This window comes from Tupaia chinensis, unplaced genomic scaffold (assembly GCF_000334495.1).
Source record: "Tupaia chinensis unplaced genomic scaffold, TupChi_1.0 Scaffold000217_1, whole genome shotgun sequence".
Taxonomy (NCBI): Eukaryota; Metazoa; Chordata; class Mammalia; order Scandentia; family Tupaiidae; genus Tupaia; species Tupaia belangeri.
In genome coordinates this window covers 5,772,211-5,798,165 of record NW_006159692.1, presented here as the reverse complement: position 1 = coordinate 5,798,165, position 25,955 = coordinate 5,772,211, and the positions used below count along the sequence as shown (strand labels likewise).

Here is a 25,955-nt window from a genome sequence, read left to right as displayed (position 1 = left end):
TATTGAATGTATAAAGAAATTGAAATAAAATTTAAAAAATAAAAATAAAGAAATAAATTTAAAAATTATATTTAAAAAAAACTAATACTGTTTGAAAGAATTGACAAGATATACCTGTCCCAGTGACAGATTAAACACAATGCCTACTCTGACCCAAAAGCTGCTTATCTTTGGTTAGCGATCCTACAGATTATTATTTTTTAAAGAATTATTTTAGTGCATTTTTTAATTTATTATTATTTTTTCATTTATTTATTTATTTTTATTTTTATTTCTTGGAGAGGTTTTTGCTATAGGGCGCATGCGCTCGCCAAAAAGCAGAGAGAGACAGAGAGACAGAAAGCAAGAAATCACCTCCCAGGGGGGATGGCCATGCCACAATCCCTTCTCCTCCATTCTCCTCTCAGGATCATGGGCATGCACACACATGTGTCCGGTGTGAGTTTAAGCCATCCAGGACTCGAACTGCAGTCAACTACATGAGAATCCAGCCACATAGCTATTACGCCAACTGCCAGTCCCTTATTATTATTTTTAATTTGACCAGAGAGAGACAGAGAGAGTGAGAGAAAGTGAGAAAACAAGCTCCAGGTCCGGAACTCAAACTATAGTCAGCCATGTGGTAATCTAGTGCCCCAACCACCATGCCACCTGCTCATCCCCAGATTATTTTTTTAAAAAGCTTTTTAGAGAAATTTTTGGGTGGAAGAATTTCAATGAGCTATCTCTTAATATTCTGTAACCATAAACTTAGAAGCAAAGTATTTGATGTTTGAAGGTAAATTAAATATTGATGTAGCAGACCGAGTGTTCGAACACTCCCTATCCAGCAGCCCTCAATATCTCCTGCTCATTTTATTTTTCTTTCTTTTTTTAAGATTTTTGTCATAGAGTTTGTGTGTGCTCATCAGAGGAAAAGAGAGAGAGACAGAGAGAGAGAGAGAAAGGGGGGGAAATGGGGAATTAATCCCCAAGGGGGACAGCCACTCCACAATCCCTTCTCCTTTACTCTCCTCTTGGGATTTTGGGCACACACACATACACACACACAAACACACACACACACACATGCCCAATGTGGTTTTCAAGTTGCCAGGTCTGGGACTCAAACCAGAGTCAGCTGTGTGGGATCTAGCACCTTATCCACCATGCCATCTGCTGGTCCCTCACATCCATTTTCTAAAGTGTGCAGTTAATATTTTTCTTATCTACTGTTGCTGCCTGTAAACGTTTGCAAGATACACACAATGGTCCTTGGTCACTTAGTCAATTATTAGTTTCTCAAATTCAAACAGAACCTTCAAATTCTTAGTGTTAATGTTTAAATAAATTGCTTAATTGGGGAATATTTAAGCAATAATGAGACTAGTCATTTTGCCTTTTCTCTTAACAGAGACTTAATAGTCCTCAATATGTATTTTTAAAAAAAGTACATGCATGTTTGATCATAGGCCACCACTTTGCAAAGTGGGGGACTCATGAGAGGCCCAGGTTTGAGTCCCAGAGCAACCTTAAACAGGAAAGATGAGAAGTAGGTGCCTAGCTAATTAGAAGGCTGGGGCAGGAGGGTCTCCACATGGCGAAGCTCTGTCAAAAACACCTTTACCTCATGGCCTAGCCTCTGTGGCACAGTTGGTAGTATACTAAAACATGGAGCTGGAAGCTGCATGCAAGTCCCTGACCTGGTTGGTCTGATGATATGCTGGGAGCATGTGTGTGTGCCCAGGATCTTGATGTGCTAGAGGACCGGAGGCCAGACTGGTGGTATGAACAATCCCTGTGAAGGGTCCTCGCATGTTGGTTTTCCCTCTCTCTCTCATGTGTGCAAATGTATTACACCGTGAGTTAAAAAAATAATAATAAAGCAGAAAACTTCTCTCTTTTTCCCTCTCTCTCATGTATACGCATACACATATATGTTGTAAAGGTAATTCATATTCACTTTTGAAAAATACCAAAAGGGAGTTTTAAAAATGAAGATTGGGCTGGCTCCTGATCTAGTGGGTTAGGGGACCAGATTCCACATGGATGACCATATTTTGAATCCCAGCCTCAGTGGCTTGAAAAACATACCAGGTATGTATGTGTGTATGCCCCAAATTCCAACAGGATAGAAAAAAAAAGAGAAGGGATTGCAGTGTGATCATGGGAGGTTCCTTCTCAACCCCCTTTCTCTGTCTCTCTCTGGCAAGTGCACACACCCTCTGACAATTAAAAAGAGAGAGAAGACAAAAGTCACCTTAATTCTGCTACCTAAATAACTTAACATTTTAACATATCCTTTTTTCTTTTTCTTTTTTTTCTTTTTTTGGAGAGATTTTTCGTATAGGGCGTGTGCGCTCACCAGAAAGACAAAGAGAGACAGAGCGACAGAAAGCAAGAAATCCCCCCCCTGGGGGGATGGCCACACCATAATCCCTTCTCCTCCATTATCCGCTCAGGATCCTGGGCACGCACGCACACGTGCCCAGCGTGAGTTTAAGCCACTGGGTCCGAGACTCGAACCGCGGTCAACTACATGGGAGTCCAGCGACATAGCCATTACTCTAACTGTTGGTCCCTTAATGTGTCCTGTTAAGAAATATTATATTGCAACTAAAAAGATACCACTTGAAGTTTAATGTTTGCCCAGTACTGCTTGGGGTGCTGAGAAAATTAAGATGAATACAACATGGTCTTTATGTACAAGGACTGCAGGCAAGACATTTATTTTCTTGAACATGAGCTAGTTTTTTGGTAGAATAGTTATTGACACTGTCAGTTTTCCATGTTTTGAATATTATGGCTTTAAGCCTAATTGCAAATAATTCTGTCCCAAGCGTGTCAAAATCTATTACAATCTTTTTGAGACTATTATAACCTTCGTTTACATGACTGTCTTTGTGTCTTGTTTATTTGACCCAGATTTCTGGAAAGGGATTGGATAGTATCCAGACATGTTTATCAGTTTGAGTTGTTATCTTGACTCTTCTAAGGAAACACACATTGCTCAGTGTGTTTTATGGTAGTTCCTCGGGATGAAGATAGATGTTACCTAGAGAAATAGGTTTCATGACTAAAAATGTTTGGGAATTCTCCAGTAAGCAACTATACAAATCATGAAATCAGTTCTTTGAAGGATAATTGACATAACTGTGGAAACTGGAGCTGTTACTAGACTCAATGGGTCTGCCTCTCAGGGACACAGGCCAGCAATGCCACTGCAACCATTTGTCTGGATTGGAGGGTGCATTACTGTACAAGCCAGGAGGGCACCTGGGATCATTATTCCCGGAAAAGTGTCTCCCCAAAGTGAAGAGTCAGGCTTTTTATTAGTGTGCAGAATCTTGTAGGTGAGCTCATATTATGTAGAGAGATAGGGTCTCTCTGGTGCATGTGCAGAAGGAAGCCACGCTCCCCATACATCCCATCTTATGCAAATAAAACTTTAGCTCCTGCTGGGGTGGCTCATTATAATGAGCAAAGCTCAGGGTCTTTGGTCTAGTATCAACCATGACTGGTTCTACAATAGCTGAATCGTAGCTGCAGGCCTCTTCTCAGAATGTGTTGTTCCCAAAAAATTACTTAGATTTATATTAAGTTTCCTTCCTAGCTAACAAAACCTTAAAAAGCCCCTAGAAGAAAACAGAAAAATATTTTCATGATTTTGAGGCAGGCAAAGATTTCTTAGCAGGACAACAATAAGAAAAGAACAACTTTGACTTCAGTAAAACTAGAAACATTAACTGGTCAACAATTTTTTAAAAGAAATCAGAAAATGAAAAGGCAGGTCATAAACGTCACAAAATATTTGCAAGATGTATATATTGGACAAAGCACTCATCCAGAATATATAAAGAACTCCTATAAATCAATAATGAAAAGACAAACAATTAAAAAGAGAAAAGACTGTGGTCCAGGTGGTAACTCAGCAGTAACAACACTGAATCAACATAAGAAGGTTCTCAGCACACATCCTGAGGCCTCCCTGTACATGTCACTGTGCATGTGCATACCCAGGATCTGATTGAGACTGAGGGTGAATCACAGCACAAAGACCCTGTTGGTAGGTGCCTGTCTCTCTGTCTCTCTCTCACACAAGACCTTGTCTCTCTCATAAAATAGATAAATACATAAACAAACCTTTTTTTTTTTTGAGAGGTTGTCGCTATAGGGCGCGTGCGCTCGCCAGACAGAGAGAGACATAGAGACAGAAAGCGAGAAATCACCCCCCAGGGGGGATGGCCACGCCGCAATCCCTTCTCCTCCATTCTCCTCTCGGGATCTTGGGCACGCACGCACACGTGCCCGGCGTGAGTTCTAAGCCACCAGGTCCGGGACATGAACCGCGGTCGACTACGTGGGAGTCCAGCGACATAGCCATTACGCTAACTACTGGTTCCCATAAACCTTTTTAAAAAGAGAGAAAACTAAAATAGATTAGTCAAAAACCTTGAAGGGCTATTTGACGTAAGAAGATACATAAATGGTTAATAAACACATGAAAAGGTGTTTAACGTCATCAGTGATCAAGGAAATGCAAATGAAAGGCATAATAGTATATCACTTCCCATCAATTACAGCTGCTATAACATGTTTTTAATACCAAGCATCTGCAAAGATACGGACCAGCTGTGACATATTGCTAATAGAGATATAAAATGGTGTGACCACTCTGAAAAGAGTTTGCCAGCACATAGAGAGCTGCTGGTAGCAATAATTCCATCCTTGGATGGACCGCTCAGCATCTGTATAGTTGACTTACGTGTATTATTTCATACACACACACACACACACACACACACACACACACACACACTAAAAGCCTAGCTGTACCAAAGAGGAATGAGTATGTCCACAGAAAGACTGGTATACAGAATGTTCATAGCAATTTAGTTTATAGTGGAGATGAATCACAGATTCATACAACATTCATGAACCTCACACAAACATGAGCTACTGATTTGCAAAACAGAAACATTATGTCCAGGGAAAAAAGCAGGCACACGCTAGTGCTTCCTCTATGATACCACTTAGATTAAATCCAAGAACAGGTCAAACTAGACTACGGTCGTAGAACTCAGTTAGAATAATTATCTCTGGGGAAGGTCTAGGGGTAACTGAAAAGGAGCACCTGGGAACTTTGTGGGTAGTGGAAGTGTTCTTTCTCTTGATTTGAATGATGGCAACACAATGTAGTTTTTTTTTTTTTGCCATAGGGCCCATGCGCTTGCCAGAGAGACAGAGAAAGACAGTAAGAAGGAAAGTGAGAAATCACCCCCCAAGAGAGGAGAACCATGCTGCAGTCCTTTCTCTTCCATTCTTCTTATGGGATTTTTGGGCATGCATGCCCGAGCATCCAGCATGATTTTCAAGTCACCAGGTCTGGGACTCAAACCACTGTAGGCCATGTGGAAGTCCAGTGCTTTAACTACTGTTCCACTTGCTGGCCCCTATTTTTTTAACTTTTAAGTTTGTTATAATTTTGACATACAGAAAAGTTGCAAAGCTAGGGTAAGGAACATCTGTATCACCTTTATTTGGATTCACCAATTGTTGGGTGTATACATTTGTCAGAAGTCATTAAGCATACTCTTACTATCTGGGGATTTTTGCTAGATGTAAATGTTATCTTTTTTAAAAAAAAATTATTATTTTGAATTTTATTTATTCATTTACTTATTTTATTTTGACCAGAGAGAGGCACAGAGAGAAAAAGAAAGTGAGAAAGCAAGCCACCAGGTCCAGGACTTGAACCATGGTTAGCCATGTGGGAGTGTCCAGCGCCTTAACCACCACACCACCTGCTGGTCCCTGTAAATGTTATCTTAATGCTTCGGTTTGGATAACAGTTTGTCCCTCAAAGGCTCCTATTTTGGAATTTGGTCTTAGTGACTGGTGATTGGATGTCCCCTAAAGGTTCATGTGTTGGGACTTGTATTGTAAAGGTCTTAAGTGAAAACTTAGTCCATCATGGTGTCCTAAGGTGTGGACTTTGGGTGCAATAAACTCATTAAGGCTGGGCTCCCATGACTGAATTCTCATGTGTATTTAAGGAGAGGAAACGAGTTAGGTAGAAGCCACATGATTATAGACCATGCTCTTCTCTTCTCCAAGTTCTACATCCTGCCTTTTGTGATGTCTTTGGACTTTCCAGCCACCAGAATTGTAAGTCAATAAACCTCTATTTCTTTATAAGTCATGCAGTCTCAGGTATTTCTGTTAGTAATGTAATGATGGATTAAGACACTTAATAAAGGGGGGAGACTATTTTACTGAAAAACTTCAGTAAAGTGAAGTCTTCAAAAGAATACTTCATATTTTATGTACTACTTCTTAAAATTTTTTGGATGTGAAACCTGATTTTCTTTTTTAACTATTATTATTTTAATTTCTTTTATACATTCAATCACTACATCACTACAGCTTGTAATGTGAATTTACTCAACATGAATATACTTCACAATAGTCCAGTTAAAGATACTATACATGTAATCATCAATAGACGATCCTCCATTTCTGTGTCCCATAAATATTTTGCCTATCTATTTTTAGTCCTTGATTCCTTTCTTCACAGTCTCCCTGTCTTTCACCCTCTTCCCACACTAACTCGTATCCATAACCATTTTCCACTATTCTATATACTCTAATCTTTCGGGTTCCACCATAGAGTATAGTCAGCAGATATTAAGTAGAGACATGTAATGTCTCTCTTTCATAGCCTGGCCTGCTCCACTATGCAGTAAATCTTCCATATTCATCCACTTTCTATCAATTCTAGGGTCTTGTTGTTTTTCTATGGCTGAGTAGTATTCCATAGAGTATATGTGCCACACTTTTTCAATCCATTTTTTTCTGTTTGTGGACATTTGGGGGGGTTCCATGTCTTAGGAATTGTAAATAATGCTGCAATAAACATAGATGTATAAGCACTTTTCCGACTGAGCATTCTCCTCAGAGAACATGTATGCTCCTGGGGAGTGTATCTCTTTGGGTAGATATCCAGGAGTGGAATTGCTGGATCATATGGTAGTTCTATTTGTAGATCTTTGAGGAACCTCCATATTGTTCTCCACAGTGGTTGTACTAATTTACATTCCCACCAACAGTGTAGGAGAGTTCCCATTTCACCATAGCCTTGCCAGCACTTACCTTTTTTTTTTTTTTTTAATCTCAGCCATTCTGATTGGGGTTAGGGGGGATTTCTTTGTGGTTTTGATTTGCATCTCCCTTGTCATAAGAGATATTGAGCATTTTTTCATATGCTTTCTGGTTGTTCATATGTCTTCTTTAGGGAGTTGTTTGTTTAGCTCATTTTCCCATCTTTGAATTGGATTGATCATTTTTTTATTTTCAGGTAAGCCGCTTGAGTACACTGTGTATTCTGGTTATCAGTCCCCCTGGTTTTCAATGAACATATGTTTTGCCAATGTTCTGAGGAATGCTCTTTGGGACTTAATGCTCCAGAGTAGCAATTCTCAGAACTGATTAAACACAGGAATCACCGAGGTGCTTCAAAAGCCTCCCTTAAAGTCCAGACTGCACCTCAGACTAAATAAACTAGACTCTAATGGTGAAACCCAGGAAGCAACCTACTTAAATCTCAGATTATTCCAATGTACACTATAGTTGAGAACTACTGTTCTCCAGAAATATTACCACTCTCACAAACATTGGCACTTGCCCCAATTAGAAAATGACTTGCATTTAATGAACACTACTATCGAGGCCAAATTCCTCATGTCTGCACTGGCAGTGGAGGTCTGTCTAACTGGTTGTGACCCTCTGGCTTACTCTGTGACTCTGGAAATCTGGATTCACCCACTAGACAGACCTCCAGTTCCTGCTGCAGGTAATTCACAGGACTGATCTCTCCAGACAAGATGCCCAAGTACACCTACAGTATTTCCTACTTTCTTGCAGTCATACTCTTTACTATTCCATGATCTGGTTAATTGTCCAGTCCTCTGCCATGTGACCAGCATAAGAGCAAAGCTTTGTTCCCCTGGGGTATTGTTCTGGAAGTCGAACATTGTCGTGCCCTCCTACTTCCCACCATTTCCAGACCTGCTTCTGTTCTCTGCCTCTGGTCTCTTGCCTCCTTCTTGACCATAGGCTTGAACTGACCTCTTGGATCTGGCAGCTGATGCTGCACTTTTGGCTGAGCCATTGGCCCCAAGTGCCACTCCACCCCATGCATCTAGCACAGTAATGTCCTCTGCCTTCTCTGGCGCCAGCAACTTCCTACCCAAACTAGGATCCTCTCTGGTGCCAGCTGGGTGAGTCCCAGTTTATGAAAGAGAGTGGAGCAGTTTCTCCCTGCCTCAGCTCACCTCCCTGGTCTCACCTAACTGTGCAGTTTGCTCTTGACCACTCTGGCTTGGCTGGTCTCACCCTCTGACCTGGCCTCATCAACCTTATCCTGTTGGATGTCTCAAGGAATTGCAACTAAACAAGAGAAAACGCATTAAGCAAAGTCATCATATCAGGTTACTGTGTGCTTCTGAGGGGCTGGTGTCTGCCCCGCATTCCATTCCACTGACCTTGTGGTGCATTCTCAGCGGCGGCTGGATGAAGTGCGTTTCAGAAATACAGCTGCTGGTCCTCAGAACTCCAAGTGCCCTCTTCTGGCCTCCCCACCCCGGGCTCAGGCCTGCCCCTTCATAGCCTGGGCTGTTGCTTTGATCCAGGGTTTATCTTCATGTCTATTCATGGTTCCTATCTGCCCTAAGCCTCAAGCCCATGCCATAGAGCCCTTCAAGGGGATGGAGAGGCCAGATCCCACAGCCAGATCCCAGTTCATGGACATCTGTTGTTTTCGCCTGCTCAGCCTCCACCCCTTTATCCTGGTAACAGTAACTAGCTTTGCTCGGGGAAACCTGCGCTCATCTCCATGCAGAAACACATGGATCCATCATGCAGAGTGTCCCTCCCTTGACCGAGGGATGGGCAGAATCCCAAACTCAGTCACTCAGGCTCTTCCAACTTGCCAGGAGCAGAGCAGCAAAGGTTGAAAATTGACTGAAAAACAGTCAAACTCACTGATCTCAAAGGTCATACTTACGAGAGGCCAGACAGCGGTGTGGCAGTAAAACATGACACTGAGAGGCAATCTCACACAGGAAGGTTCCCATTTCACCTCCAGAGAGCTCCCTGAGTGCGCCAGGCAGGCTAGTGCCCGTAACTTAGAGCTGGCTGAAGCCAGGGGTGGTCATGGCATCCAGACCCTGTTAAGGGTCTCTTTCTCTCTGTCTGTCTGTCTGTGTGTGTGTGCACGTATCTCACTCATGGAATATAAAAAGAAAGAAAGAAAGAAAGAAAGAAAGAAAGAAAGAAAGAAAGAAAGAAAGAAAGAAAGAAAGAAAGAAAGAAAGGAAGGAAGGAAGGAAGGAAGGAAGGAAGGAAGGAAGGAAGGAAGGAAGGAAGAAAAAATGAATTTCTTATATGCTCCTACTATCTACAGCCTCTGAACTTCCTTTGTCTTTTCTCTTTTTTGGAGAGGTTTTTGCTATATGGCACGTGTTCTCACCCGAATGACAGAGACAGACAGAAAACGAGAAATCACCCTCCAGGGGGGTTGTCCACACCACAATCCCTTCTCCTCCATTCTCCTCTCAGGATCTTGGGCACGAACGCACATGTGCCTGGTGTGAGTTTAAGCCACCAGGTCTGGGACTCAAACCATGGTCAACTACATGGGAGTTCAGCAACGTAGCCATTACACCATCTGCTGGTCCCAAGCCTCTGAACATACTAATTGCTGCCTATTTCTTAACTTCATTCTTTCATTCTACAGTTTTTCTTCAATTCTAGAGCTTGCTTTTTTTTTTTTTTTTAAATAATACTACCATGAGCTGATTCTATTGTTTGTGATCAATAAATACAACTAGTTTACAGTAAACAGTTTTCCTTGTGAAATAGAATTATTTTGTACAGGTAATTTATGTCACAGGATCACATTACAGGGCTACAGGATAGAATTAGACCAAAGCTCTTTCTGCAAAAGCCTCACACGGTTCAGATGACAAAATTGACACCTGAGGGACCTAGAGAAAATGCAGTGTCCTGGTCATCTGCTTCTGATTATATGCAAGGGGAACTGTCACCTAGTTGCTTCTGGGTGGATGAGAAGGAGGAACATTTATTTGACAAATGGAGCTCCCTGCTTTGTAATGACATGTGAACAATTAATCGATGTACCCAAATTTTCTTGAAAACCGTATCTCAGTAACGTGTACGATATCTTCAACTGGACTGGTGTGAAGTGTATTCCTGTTGGGTAAATTCATCTCACAAGCTGTAGTGATGTACAGTGATTGAATGCATAAAATAAAGCAATACGAAAAAAATAGAAAAAGAAAACCATATCTCAGAGTTACCAAGCTTCACTAAGGTTTTCATTTGTTTTTAAATTTGACAATTGAAAATAAAGGCTCAGATTTTTAAATTTTTCATAAAATTCTCCAGTTACGGGAGAATAAAAAAGGCTCTTGTTAGGTTCTGAAAGGAACTGTTGTAATTATTAGCATCTATTATCTCCAGTACTTACTGGACACTTTATTATGGAAACAACATTCTAGAGCTGTCTGAAAGTAAAATATGCAACTGAGGTGGTCTTAATGGGGTGAAAATTGTGCCACATGTTTCTGGTCCCATAGATTTTTGTCTCTTTGATGTATAATCCTGCCCGAGATAATTGTTTAAGGTCTCTGAACCTCAGTTTCCTCATTCACGAAACAGTGCAAGCCAGCCATATTTACCTCACAGAGATTTGGTACAGGCCAGATGAGAGAATGTTACCTACCTCCTGCTTTGAGCCCAGCACATCACAAAGCATTTATTGAATGAGGCTTTGTGTATTACTTCCCCAATCCCTTCTGCTCTTCTGAAATTCTTTCTTAAAATCACATAGTAGGCAGAGTAGGTCAAACTCGCCCTGGGACTTAATCATAGAAAATTCTCCTGACAAAGCACATTTGGAGCTATTTGGTCCAGGAACCTAGCCAGGGATTTTGCAAGCATCTCTCTCCAGCAAAAACAAGGTCTTTGTACAATAGAACTTCTAATTCCTTTGGTTTCTTGTCTGCTTGGCATTTCTCTAACTTCTGCAGAATGTTGAGCTCAACCTGGAAGGGCCTGGGGTCTAAACTCTAAACTCACTATCTCACCAAGGAGGAAACTGACGCACGAGGGAGACAAGTGTGCGTCCAGTTCACTGACATCACGTCGATAGGAGAAGGAATAAGCTTTCGAATTCTTCCATTTGCCCTCCCCCCCCCAACATTTGAGGAACTATACTAAACCAAGAAATAAACTAGATAAAGAAATGGTAGAGGGACGGCAGGTGGCATGGTGGTTAAGGCTGAATGCACAGTTTGAGTTCAGATATGGAGGCTTGGAGCATACACCAAGTACATTTGCGTGTGCCCAAAATTCTCCTCAGAATTTTGGGCAATCCTTTCTCCTCCATTCTCCTCTTGGGATCTTGGGCACACATGCACACATACCCAGCATGAGTTTAAGCCACTGGGTCCAGGACTCGAACCATGGCTAACTACATGGGAGTCCAGTGACATAGCCATTATGCCAACTGCTGGTCCCCAATAGTGACATTTTTAGTCTTCCAGTTTACGTCTGTGTTTTAAAAACTTAAAATAATTAAGAGATAGTTCTTACTTTTTAAAGTCCAATTCTTTTTAAAGTCCAAGCTATGTTTGTTGAAATGAAAAAAGGAATTTTGGGGCCAACTCTGTGACCTGATGATTGGGATCCCACATGACTGACCACATGGTTTGAAGCCCAGCCTTGTTGGCTTGAGAAATGCAACAGGCTCATGTGCCCCAATCCCAACAGGATGGAGAAATGGAGAAGGATGGATTGTGGCATGACCATCTTCCACTGGAGGGGGGGTGCTTTCTCTCCATCCTTCATCTCTGGCAAGTGCATGTGCCATCTGCCAAGTTAAAAGAAAAGACATTTTAATCAACACTGGTGTAATTATTGTCCAAACAGACTAACGATACTGGTATGCCAAATAAGACACCTGGATAATGTCTGGATCATGAAGGCACTTCACAAATATTTGTTAAATGGATGGAAGATAAATCCTGATATGAACAGATCAAGTTATTTATCCATTTTTATGTTAAAAGTATGGAATATGGAGTGGGAAGGAGCCAGAAATATGGGTTCAATCCAGACATTTGCACACAAGGAATTAAAGCCAAAATGAAATTACTTGACTAAGGCACAGGCTGGTGGCAGCTCTGGAAATTTCCATACTTCCCTGCAAGTTGCGATTTCTGACCTCTTTCCACACATCAGCTTTTAATGCATACACAATTGGCTTCCTGAATTAATAGTTTTACCCCCTTTTACTTTAATAATTTTAGCAATCCTTGAATCATTCACACTATTGCGCAGCCACTGCGTGCCGGGTACTGTTCTAAGCAGTAAACAAAACAGAGAAAGATCTTTCAGTAAGGGAGCTTATATTCTTTGGGATCAAGGCAGGTAATATAAAAAGAAAATCAATAAATATCTAATATTTGAGATGGTAATGAGTGCTCAAATAAAGCAAAGTAAAATTTATGGAGATATACTTGTCAGTGTACACATGGAAGTGGTGACTTCTGTCCACACACGTACTCATTCACAACTGTTCTTTTTTAGGTTTTTGTTTTGTCTTGTTTTTCCATAGGGTGTATGCACTTGCCAAAGAGAGACAGGGATAGTGAGAAATCACCCTCTAGGAGAGATGGCCACACTACAATTGCTTCTCCACTCTCCTGAGATTCTGGGCATGCATGCACATACACTTGGTGTAAGCTTCAAGCCACCAGGTCCAGGACTAGAACTGTGGTTGGCTGTGTGGGAGTCCAGCACCTTAACCACCATGCCATCTGCTGGTCCCTGTTCACAAAAGTTCTTAACAGCATTATTCCTAATAGCTGAAAAGTGGAAACAAATCAAACGTCCATCTCCTGATGAACGGAGGCAGAAAAGGTGGTTTATCCACTCAATGGAATATTATCTGGTAATAAGAAACACTGAAGTACCAATACATGGCACAATGTGTGTGAACCTTAAAAACATTACGCTAAGTGGAAGAAACCAGACATGAGCCAGGACTACATGATGTGTGGTCCTGTTTGTATGAAAAGTCCAATACAGGCAAATATAGAGAGATTGACGTAGATTAGTGGATGGTTAGAGTTGGGGGACTGGGGTTATTGGTTGTATGGGAGGTGATGGCTGAAGAGTGAAGAGTTTCCTTTTGGGAAATGATGATTATGCTCAAAGTTATTGAACTGTACATTTTAATAGGTGAATTGTATAGTACATAAATTATATCTCAACAAAGTTATTTTTGAAATGATAGAGAATGATGTGGTGAGATGGGCTGTTACTGCTTTACAAAGGTTGGTCAAGGAGAGTTTCATTCACAGTGACATTTGAGCATAGAGGGCAAAGAAGGAGGGAGTGAGCCTGAGGTTATCCGGGAGAACAGCATTCCAAGCAAAAGGAACAGCAAATGCAAAGGTCCTATGGTGAGTAAAAGATTGAGATGTTGGGTCCAGCGATGGGAGAGTGTGCTGCTAAGATGCTATGTTCCTTGGGCTGGGACCACATGGGAGGTCCAGGTTGGATTTCTGGTCCCACCTAAAGGCCGGGTAGCAGCATAGGCCTGTGATCCCAGCAACCGGACATGGGGAGGCTGAGGCAAGAGGACTGTGAAGTCAAGGCTGGCCCGAGTCACATAGGGAGAGGCTGTCTGAAAGAGTTGGGTGTGGTGGTACCTCCCAGCGGGGAGGCTGAGGCAGAGGATCAGGACAGTGAGACCTTGTCTGAAGAAAATAAAGATTGGGACGTTGGAAGAACAGCAGGAAGATCACATGGTTCTACAGTGAGCAAGGGAGAGATGAAGAAAAGGAAGCTAAAGAACAAACAGGGTGGGGTTGGAAGTGTTGGCAGACTTGTGGACTACAAAAGGACTATGGCTTTTCTCATGAGATGAGCAGCCACTTGAAACTTGCAGAGGCATAATATGACTTCTAGCAAACCACTCTGCGGCCTTTCTAACAGTTCTAACACTTAACTGATTTCATAACAGTGCTTGAAGGAACAGTGCTTTGCTTCTGGGCTTAACATTCAGATTATAAATGGAACCAGAGAACCTGCCTCAGCCAGGCCCCCTAAGAGTGTGGCACACCCTTTGCTGTTGGGACAAGTGTCCAGGGGGGAGCCTGGAGTGCTGAGGTTCATCCAACAAGATCTCACTTGGTCTTGGCAAGTTTTGAAAAACTTTATGAGAGGAGACAGACGTCGGACTAAGCAGCAAGTGTATTTGATAGTAGGAATATCAGGCCATCAAAGGGGTATTTGGTATAACTGGAAGGTTCCTAGCCCAGAGAAAGAGAAGCACAGGAAAAGCTATCTTCTGAGTCACTGCCTAATCCAGAGGATTGCTGGAGGGAAGTTAAAGCTACTGAGTTCATGGACTCCAAAATCCATTCGTCCATCCTTAACTTCTCTCCCTGTATCTTTGTACAGTGCTTTTTATTTTTTATAGGTTTTTGCCCTAGGGCGCATCTGAGAGAGACAGTGAGAGGGAAAGTGAGAAATCACCCCTTGGTGAGAATGGCCATGCTGCAATCCCTTCTCCTCCCGGGATATTGGATACACACACACAAGCACCCAGTGGGAGTTTCAAGCCACCAGGTCTGGGACTCCAACCATGCTTGGCCATGTGGGAGTCCAGCAACATAACTGCTATGCCATCTGCTGACCCCTGTACAGTGCTTTTTAAACTAAGAGACGCTGCAGAGTCAATGGGGGTGAGAAGAGGAATTGGGAGGAAAGAAGTGATATTTATTTACTTCAGCAATGTCTTATAATTGCCTTACTGTTTTTCAGAACTAATTTTAAAGTATTTCTTCTTTACATTTCAAATCAAACTTAAAAAAAAACCACACACATATTCTAAAACATTTTCTTTTCTGTGGGTGAAGTTTAAGGAATTGATTTTATTTCCTCTTCAGATGTATTCTGCTTAGCTAATTTCACTATAACAACTTGCATTTATTTAAATAAAAAATAATCACAGGGCCATGTGTAAGACATTTTGACAGAATGACTAATGGTCTGTTATTAGAGAATTAGGCTGTAGGAGGTGAGGAATGCCCTCTTCACTCCCATTGGTCTCAGTATCTCAGACGGCACTCAACAGGAAAACGGGAAATGCTGGCTGAATGGATGAATTTATAGGGTGTAAGGGAATGTATTTTCGCTAGACTCTTAAAAATGAGCTATTGAAAATGCAGCCAATCAAATCCTACACACTCTAGAAAAGATCTGAATAGTTCAGCTGAATAACCTATTGTACGGCCATTTCTACCTTGAAAGTACTTATTATTTTTTTGAGGGAATTGACACAAATTTGGGGAAAGAGGATCCTGTGATTGGTTTTTATTAGAATGTCCAGGGCACCGAGATCAGGCTGAATAGTCTAGGCGTGCTGGCGATTCACGGAGCCAGGCTGAAGAGGGGTGGTGTTTGCATAGTTGGAAGGAAAGATGAGGTTAGAGACTAAGGCTGTTTGGAGCCTGGAGAGTGGGCTGAACAAGGGACTACCTTTATCTTTTCTCTTTCCATCTTTGACTGCACCCTCGTATTTTGTCTCTATTCCTCTTTTCCTCTCTCTCATCCCTTTTTCCTCCACCTCATTTTTCTCTATTATACTAAAGCAAAGTTGGTTTTTATTGATGTATTTACTGAATACAGTTTTATGTCCTTGTGTCGATTTTTTCATTCATTATTCTGCAGGTTGCCTGGGGAAGAAAACAAAAACTAAGATCTATGCCTACTTTTAAAAGTGGCCAACTTCAGGGGCCAGCAGGTAACTTGGTGGTTAAGGTGCCGGACTACCCCATTGCTGACTGCGGTTCAATTCCTGGACCTGGTAGCTTGCTTTCTCACTTTTTCTCTCTCTCACTGTCTCTTTGGTGAGCGCATGTGCCCTATAGCAAATTAAAATGATAATAATAGATTAAGTTAATAATTCATTTTTTTAAAAGAAGTGGCAAACTGACAATAAAAGATAACAGATAAAATTCTTCTTTTTTCTTCTAATTTACTAGAGAGTATATGCACTCATCAGAGAGAGAGAAGGAAAGTGAGAAAGGACCCCGCAAAGAATGGCCATGTTGCAATCCCTTCTCCTCCATTCTCCTCTCAGGATTTTTGGCACCTACACAATGTACACGTGCCCAATGCGTTTTTTAAGCCACCAAGTCCGGAACTTGAACCATGCAGTTGGCCATGTGGGATCCAGTAGCTTTTAACCACCACACCATCAACCAGACCAACTCCTTTTTAGTGGGCCAATAGCTTTTGAGTGGAAGAACTGATAACCTTTCCCACTAGCTCTAATCTACAGAAAAATGCTCAAAAAGAATTCTTCAGTCAAGAAGAAAAGTGGTGAATTAGAAAGGAAGAGAAACTCTTTTATTTATATTATATGATAGATGGAAATTGATTTTGGATAAGAAAATAGACAGCTGCAAAGGCTGAAGTTCTGCTCCCATGAGAAATGGTGGCTATTTCAGGATTCTTGCCAAAGCTGGAACAGGTGTTGACTCTTTTTTTTTTTTTTCTTTTTTAATCGCTCATAGCTCACAGGGGTTCAGCTGGCCAGAGGAGGCTGACATTCAGTGGACGCATGCCCACGTGGGCTACTGTTCAGATAGCGCAATGCTCCAACTAGCTTGATGCTCTGACACGATTCTCAAAGCCTTTCTGAAATATTTGGCTAGGCAGACTCCTACCCATACTAAATTAGCATCACACCTGCCACAGCCAGCATGTGTTACATTTCTGAAAATACTAGAGAAGAAAGATAACAAAAATATTCATACCGATGTCCTTAAAGAGACTGTAGTTCTAGGACTTTGTGGATAGGGGTAAAAAGGGAAAGGGGTGGGAATAATCAATTAACTTTATTCTAATTAACTGATCTCATTAACTATGGGAGTTCTTTGAGACAAATTATGGTAAAACAATGTTTATTTATTGACCTCTTTATTTTATCATTTTCAAGCATAAACTTAGTTATGCCAAACTCTGAGTCCCTTTACTTCTTTCTAAAATTTTACTTAAATGTTTACTTAAAATTCTGCTGAGAACAGAAAGCAACACAGAAAGACAGAAGGAGGAAAATGGAGAGACGAAGATAGGCCACTGAGGAGGGTTTCCAGAGGAAACTGTAGGGATCCACAAACTCCCCTTAGTTGGCATAAACATAAATGTTTGAACCCAGTGAACACATAAATGATATGCATGGGCAGGGTATGAGAATATTGGAAGTAACTGGGTCTGTGGTGAACTGAAGAGGATGTTTTCTCTGGGGGGGGCACTCAGCTCCAGCCAACTGTTGCTAGTGAGAATGTGGACTCCATGTTTCAGGCCTCCTGAATTTGCAAGAGAAGCCATAAATCTGGAGGCTATGTAAAATTTCCCAAATTTTAAAACATTGGGTGAATGTATCTTAGTCCGTTTGTGCTAATATTAAAAAATAAATAAATAAATAAATAACCAAGACCGGGAAGCTTTTAAATAACTAAAAAAATTTTTTCACAGTTCTGGAGGTGTGGGAGACCAAAATAAATGTGTTGGCTGTTTGGTGTCTGGTGAGGGCTCTTGGATTCCAAGATAGTATCTTGTTGCTGCTTCCTTGGAGTTGAGGAGGTAGAAGAGCAAGTAAGCTGAGTACTATAATGGTTCCCTCCCCTTTTAAAATTTGTCATAGGGTGTGTACACTCACCAGAGAGAGACAGATAGAAAGTGAGAAAGTGAACACTTTCCAGAGGGATTGGCCACAGTGTATTCTCTTCTCCATCAGCCTCCCTGCTTGGGATTTTAGTGATGCATGTACACATGCCTACTGTGTTTTTCAAGCCACTAGATATGGGACTCAAACTATTCAGTCAGCCTTGTGGAATCCATCCACCTTAAACATCACACCACCAGTTTGTCCACATAAGTCTCTTTCATAAAGGTCTTGATTCCCTTCATGAGAGAGAAGCCTTCATGGCCTAATGACTTTTTACAGACCCCAGCTTTTATTTTATTATGTTGGCTGCAACTGACTTTCAGAAAGGATGCATTCAAACCATAGCAAGGAGTTCAAACAAAACACATCTGTCTGCTGCATTTGGCCCATGGGCTGCTGTTTTGTGACCATTACCCTAAACAGCTTACACCACCCTCTTCCATATCAGTTAGGAATTCTCATTGGGACCAATGTGGCTTGGACTCACCCCATCCTATCGACTATCCTCTGGAGTGTGTGGCCGTCCTCGAAACCCCTCTTGTCACCATACCACCTCAGTAAGTCTCCTCAACTGTCACTTTCCCTCTCACTTTTTCCAATAGCCTTTTCTGGGTTTCTTCCTCAGCCCATTCTTTCATTAACACATATTTTTTGATGCTCATTATTTGCTAGTCACTATTTGAGGCATGGGGACAAATCAGTAAGTAGAATAGACAGAATCCCTACCCCCTTGATCCCACCTTCCCTTAATGCATAGAATTTGAAGGAATCTTGAAAGATTCACCCCATGTCTGGCACCCAGAGACTGTGGTAGATCTTTAGTGAATGTCTCGAGCATGGAAATTCTCCCCCTAACTAAAATGGAGAGCTTCGTCTTCTTTTATGCTAGAGAGCATGTGTGCATGAAAGAGAGAGAGAGAGATAGAGAGACCCTCCGTGGAGGCCTGGTCACATCACAATCCTTTTTTCTCCAGTTATCCATCACATCAGGATCTTGGGTACATGTGCACAACCACAGTGAGTTTTTTCAAGCTATCAGGGCCAGGATTTAAACCCTGGTTGGCCATGTGGGACCTGGCTTTTTCTGCACACCACTTAACCACTATGCTGTGGGGCTGGCCCAGTGGAGAGCTTGATGGCAAAGACCATGTTTGATACTTCTCAGACTCACAAGCACTCTATCAAGTTATCTTGAACACAGTTAAATGTTTAAACATGTCCACTATTTGATTAAAAGGATTTCCTCACACATACTTTATAAATTATATTCTCTTTTACCTTGCCTTTTTTTTGTTGTTAGCTATATACTGTAGAATTTATGTATTCAGTATTAAAGAGCTCTTACTTTTAAGTAAATAAGAGCTTTATTAAGATTATAATTCATGGGACCAGCAGATGGCATAATGGTTATGTTCCTGGACTCCCATGTAGTAAACTATGGTTCGAGTCCCAGACCTGGTGGCTTAAATTCAAGCTGGGCACGTGTGCATGCATGCGTGCTCAAAATCCCGAGGGGAGAATGGAGAAGGGATTGCAGCATGACCAGCGCTCTGAGGGCTGATTTCTCGCTTTCTGTCTCTCTGTCTCTGTCTTTCTGGCAAACACATGCGCCCTATAGCAAAACCTCTCAAAAAAGAAAAAAAAAGGTAAGTGATAGACCAGCTGATGGCATGCTAGTTGGGGCAGCTGGATCTCACATGACCGACTGCGCTGTTAAGAAAGATAACAAAAATATTCATACCGATGTCCTTAAAGAGACTGTAGTTCTAGGACTTTGTGGATAGGGGTAAAAAGGGAAAGGGGTGGGAATAATCAATTAACTTTATTCTAATTAACTGATCTCATTAACTATGGGAGTTCTTTGAGACAAATTATGGTAAAACAATGTTTATTTATTGACCTCTTTATTTTATCATTTTCAAGCATAAACTTAGTTATGCCAAACTCTGAGTCCCTTTACTTCTTTCTAAAATTTTACTTAAATGTTTACTTAAAATTCTGCTGAGAACAGAAAGCAACACAGAAAGACAGAAGGAGGAAAATGGAGAGACGAAGATAGGCCACTGAGGAGGGTTTCCAGAGGAAACTGTAGGGATCCACAAACTCCCCTTAGTTGGCATAAACATAAATGTTTGAACCCAGTGAACACATAAATGATATGCATGGGCAGGGTATGAGAATATTGGAAGTAACTGGGTCTGTGGTGAACTGAAGAGGATGTTTTCTCTGGGGGGGGCACTCAGCTCCAGCCAACTGTTGCTAGTGAGAATGTGGACTCCATGTTTCAGGCCTCCTGAATTTGCAAGAGAAGCCATAAATCTGGAGGCTATGTAAAATTTCCCAAATTTTAAAACATTGGGTGAATGTATCTTAGTCCGTTTGTGCTAATATTAAAAAATAAATAAATAAATAAATAACCAAGACCGGGAAGCTTTTAAATAACTAAAAAAATTTTTTCACAGTTCTGGAGGTGTGGGAGACCAAAATAAATGTGTTGGCTGTTTGGTGTCTGGTGAGGGCTCTTGGATTCCAAGATAGTATCTTGTTGCTGCTTCCTTGGAGTTGAGGAGGTAGAAGAGCAAGTAAGCTGAGTACTATAATGGTTCCCTCCCCTTTTAAAATTTGTCATAGGGTGTGTACACTCACCAGAGAGAGACAGATAGAAAGTGAGAAAGTGAACACTTTCCAGAGGGATTGGCCACAGTGTATTCTCTTCTCCATCAGCCTCCCTGCTTGGGATTTTAGTGATGCATGTACACATGCCTACTGTGTTTTTCAAGCCACTAGATATGGGACTCAAACTATTCAGTCAGCCTTGTGGAATCCATCCACCTTAAACATCACACCACCAGTTTGTCCACATAAGTCTCTTTCATAAAGGTCTTGATTCCCTTCATGAGAGAGAAGCCTTCATGGCCTAATGACTTTTTACAGACCCCAGCTTTTATTTTATTATGTTGGCTGCAACTGACTTTCAGAAAGGATGCATTCAAACCATAGCAAGGAGTTCAAACAAAACACATCTGTCTGCTGCATTTGGCCCATGGGCTGCTGTTTTGTGACCATTACCCTAAACAGCTTACACCACCCTCTTCCATATCAGTTAGGAATTCTCATTGGGACCAATGTGGCTTGGACTCACCCCATCCTATCGACTATCCTCTGGAGTGTGTGGCCGTCCTCGAAACCCCTCTTGTCACCATACCACCTCAGTAAGTCTCCTCAACTGTCACTTTCCCTCTCACTTTTTCCAATAGCCTTTTCTGGGTTTCTTCCTCAGCCCATTCTTTCATTAACACATATTTTTTGATGCTCATTATTTGCTAGTCACTATTTGAGGCATGGGGACAAATCAGTAAGTAGAATAGACAGAATCCCTACCCCCTTGATCCCACCTTCCCTTAATGCATAGAATTTGAAGGAATCTTGAAAGATTCACCCCATGTCTGGCACCCAGAGACTGTGGTAGATCTTTAGTGAATGTCTCGAGCATGGAAATTCTCCCCCTAACTAAAATGGAGAGCTTCGTCTTCTTTTATGCTAGAGAGCATGTGTGCATGAAAGAGAGAGAGAGAGATAGAGAGACCCTCCGTGGAGGCCTGGTCACATCACAATCCTTTTTTCTCCAGTTATCCATCACATCAGGATCTTGGGTACATGTGCACAACCACAGTGAGTTTTTTCAAGCTATCAGGGCCAGGATTTAAACCCTGGTTGGCCATGTGGGACCTGGCTTTTTCTGCACACCACTTAACCACTATGCTGTGGGGCTGGCCCAGTGGAGAGCTTGATGGCAAAGACCATGTTTGATACTTCTCAGACTCACAAGCACTCTATCAAGTTATCTTGAACACAGTTAAATGTTTAAACATGTCCACTATTTGATTAAAAGGATTTCCTCACACATACTTTATAAATTATATTCTCTTTTACCTTGCCTTTTTTTTGTTGTTAGCTATATACTGTAGAATTTATGTATTCAGTATTAAAGAGCTCTTACTTTTAAGTAAATAAGAGCTTTATTAAGATTATAATTCATGGGACCAGCAGATGGCATAATGGTTATGTTCCTGGACTCCCATGTAGTAAACTATGGTTCGAGTCCCAGACCTGGTGGCTTAAATTCAAGCTGGGCACGTGTGCATGCATGCGTGCTCAAAATCCCGAGGGGAGAATGGAGAAGGGATTGCAGCATGACCAGCGCTCTGAGGGGTGATTGCTCGCTTTCTGTCTCTCTCTCTCTCTGATGAGTACACGCATCCCGTAGTAAAAATCTCCCTAAAAAAAAAAAAAAAAAAAAAAAAAGATTTTAAGTCGTACACCACACAATTAATTCATTTAAAGTACACACAATTTAGTGATTTCTGGTTAAGTCACGGTGTTAATTCGCAGTGATTTCACTGTTAGTTCACAGTGTTGCCATTACTAAATGAATTTTATGACATTTTCATTATCCCCGGTAGCCACTAGCCGCCACTCACCATATCCTTACAATTCTCTCACAGCCCTAGAGAACCCTTTCTGTCTCTATAGGTTTGCTTGTTTAGGACTTTGCATATACACAGAACCATTCAGTGTGTCATCTTTGGCCACCGTCTTCATTCACATTTTCAAGACTAAGTACTAGAATACGTATCAGAACTTCATTTGCTATTATTGCTGAATCATATGACATTCTTTTGACATAACATATTTTATTCATCAATTGCTAGATCTGTATTTGTTTCTACTTTTTGGCTATAATGAATAATGCTTCTATAAACATTCGAGTGCAAGTTTTTGTGTGGGTGTGTATTTTCACTTATAGGCCTAGAAGTAGAATTGCTGGATCACATGGTCACTCTATAATTAATGAGGGACTGCCAGCCTCTTTCCACTGTGGCTGTACCAGTTGCCAGTTCCAATAGCAATGTCTGAGGGTGCCCATTTCTCCACATCCTCATCAATACTTATCACTATCTGACATTTTTGTTCTAGCCATTGTATTGGTATAAGCGGTATTAGTGTAAGTGGATTTGGCGATCATTTCTCTGACGCCTGATGACTTCTTGTTCTCTTGTAAGGAAACAGAGTCCTTTTCTGTGGGGATGAACCATAGCAAGCAAGGCAATTCTTGCAGTTGTGTGCCCTCTGGAGAGCTCACCACCAGTAGGGAAGACAGAGTGGAAGCTAGTTATTAGAAAACAGCACTAGTATGGTTATGTAAGTAAAAAAACAGATCACTCCAGAAAGAGAAAGGGGGAAACTCATTCTAACTGCGAAGTACAGGACTTTAAAAGAGGGCAAGTTTGAAAGGACAACTTGGAGGTGAGGAGAAGAGCCTTTTGAAGGCAGAGAGCCTTCAAAGAGCTTGTGTGCTCAGAGGGATTCATTTTCCCTCCTCTGTATTCACTATTCTTACTGCAGCCCGTAGAAGCTACTTGTGAAAGTGGCTCTTTTTCTTTTCCATGTACAGCTACTTTTCGTTTTTCCTAACAATGCAAGAGGTCAGTGAAGGACTGGAAAGACCTCCATTTTCTGTGGTAATGCTGGCATGTCAATAAATGAACGCATAATGAAACAAAACACTGAATGCCATAATATATCTAAATTATAATTAAACACCTTCCAACCCACGCCAAATTGTTCCCTTTGTGGGCATAAATACATAATGATAATTTAGATTTATTTTGTTGGCATCTGACCATAATGAAATAAACTTGGATTGTTTTCATTTCATTAATCAGCTTTCAAATTCCTACTAGGTAAGTCACAAGTTGGCTGGGGTGTCCATGAGAAGAGGAGAGTCTAGGTTTGTTCCCAGAGCTCTGCACCTTGCTGGCTGGTCTCTTTCCTATCTTCCTTTACAAGAGATCTCTGTGGGTGTCAAGTCTGAGCCATTCATGACTAAAGTCATGGTTATTGCAAATAGCGTGACAATGTGGGGATGCAGTATCTCCTGAAGAGCCTGATTTCAGTTCCTTTGCATATGTACTCAGAAGTGGGATTGCTGGGTCAAATGGGAGTCCTAGTTTTAATTTTTTGAGGAACCTCCAAATGTTTTCCATAGTGGCAGCATCAATTTACATTCCCACCAAAAGTTGGTGTGTTCTTGCTTGTTGAATTGTTTAAACATTACTTCAAAATTAAAACATTACTTCAAAAATATTCTTATTTGTTGTATTCGTGATATGAAGTGTGTGCATGTGCATGAGAGAGAGAGAAGCACCTTGACAGGGTTTTGTCTCACCATGATGCCCTCTCTCTGGCCCTCCTGCTTACCAATATCCCAGCATGCTGGATGCTTGCAAACGTGCCCTGAGACCTCCTCGGAGAGGTGAACTGTTCAAAGTGAAGACACTTTGAACACCCCCCAGTCGGCCATGTCGCTTCTGGCACTGAATTCAGTTTGCCACTGTGCTACTAGGCTGGCCTTTTGAAAGAAAAACTTTCAAATAAAATAATTCAAAAAGTGTTTCTGGGCATTTAAAGCCATTGGTTTCCACAGGAAGTCTTGAGTATCCAGATACGCACCACACAGGGGTGCTGTTGTGTTTGGACTGAGTGTTCTCACAGATGCCTCAGTTCCCTACTCTGTCAAATGATGGTAACACCTCACAGGGCAGTGGTGAAGGTACAAAGATATCAGTGGGAGAGGGGGCGGCCTCATGGTGCAGTGTTTAGGCACTGTACCGAAGCCAGATCCCATACTGTCAATAGGGGTTCTAACCCATCCCCATGGGCTTCAATTATATTGGGCCATCGGAAAAGTCATGACACATTTTTTCTATGCAAAAATGACTCAATATTTTCAAAACCAGAACAAAGAGTCAATGCCTAACTTCCTCCTGAGACCTAAGTCTCCCCTCACACTCAGTGGGAGTTGGCATGGCAGGAAGCTTGGGAGGCAGATCTCTTGGTTCAGGCCCTCCTTAAAGAATCTGAAAAGTTACGTAACTTAATCTCAGAAATCTGCATGAAAGGCTGCACTTGGTTTTGTTTGGTTTCTTTCTTTCTTTTTTTTTTTTTTTAAACATGTAATCACTGTGCATCTTTACAGCATACAAAATAGAAGGCTGAATTTTGAGTACAGTTCCTGGATTCCCAGGTCCAGGTTAAAGGCACTTCCTTGGTTTAATTCGCTCGTGTTATTTTACCAAGGAAAACTCCATTCAGAGAATCACGGGTCACCAGTTCCTGTTGAGAGCTCGGCCCAGCATCCTCACTCTTGGTCCAGGGCTCTTTCCAACAGAACTGGACTCTCAGCCACATTTGGGCTTGGCCACAGGTCTGCAAGCAGCAGGGAGCTGGGTGACCGAAGCATCTGGAAACATCTGGTGCCTGAGCAGATGGGAATGTTGTCTAAATGGAGCTTCCACGTTGCATTGAGAGGTGAAGGGGCCACGGTGGATGGCATCCCCACCCTACTTGAAGAGTCCGATATAGGTGCATATTGAAACTAGGTGTGGACTTTGAACATCACAGTCAACATTTAGAAAAGCTGCTGCTCCCTGATGATTCTTTATTTTTTGTTCGTAACTTTTTTTTTTTTTAAGATAACGGGTTTCTCTTCTTTCTTCTTCTTTTGCTTCTATTTCTGCATCTGCTGTATTTTTCCCTTCTCTTTCCCTTTTCCCTCCTCCTTCTCCTAATTGCCAGAGGGTGTGTAAGCTGACCAGAAAGTTCAAGAGGGAGAAAGCACCCTCAGTTGGGCGTGGTCATACTGCAATACCTTCTCCTCTATTTCTCTATCCTGTCAGGTCTTTGAACACACATGCACACGTGCCTGGCATATTTTCAACCCACTAGGGCTAGGACTGTAACCATAGTCAGCCATGTGGGATCCAGGTCCCTTAACCACAAGGCCATGGGGCCAGCTTGATAATGGATTTTAATAAATTATCATGGTGACCTTTTATCTCTTATTTATTATTCTTTTTAGAAATTTATTTATTTTTAAAATTTATTTTATTTTTACTGAATGCATAATAATAGTTCTTGTGGAACCACAGAACTGACCTCGCTCATCCTCATGACGGCCCCTGGGGGCATAGCAGACATGACCGCACGATGAGACCCCCTTTACTGGTTCACCCAATGCCCCCCTGCTGTAAATCATGGCTGTTTGTGGCTCATAGTTTCTCTCCATTGGCACCCCCCAAAGCCA

At 41.6% G+C, this 25,955-nt stretch overlaps 1 pseudogene; it reads left to right on the top strand.

The window, feature by feature from the left end:
* The window catches only part of LOC102495965 (neurofilament light polypeptide-like), a 49,534-nt pseudogene that overhangs the window by 10,971 nt on the left and 12,608 nt on the right, over positions 1-25,955 (top strand).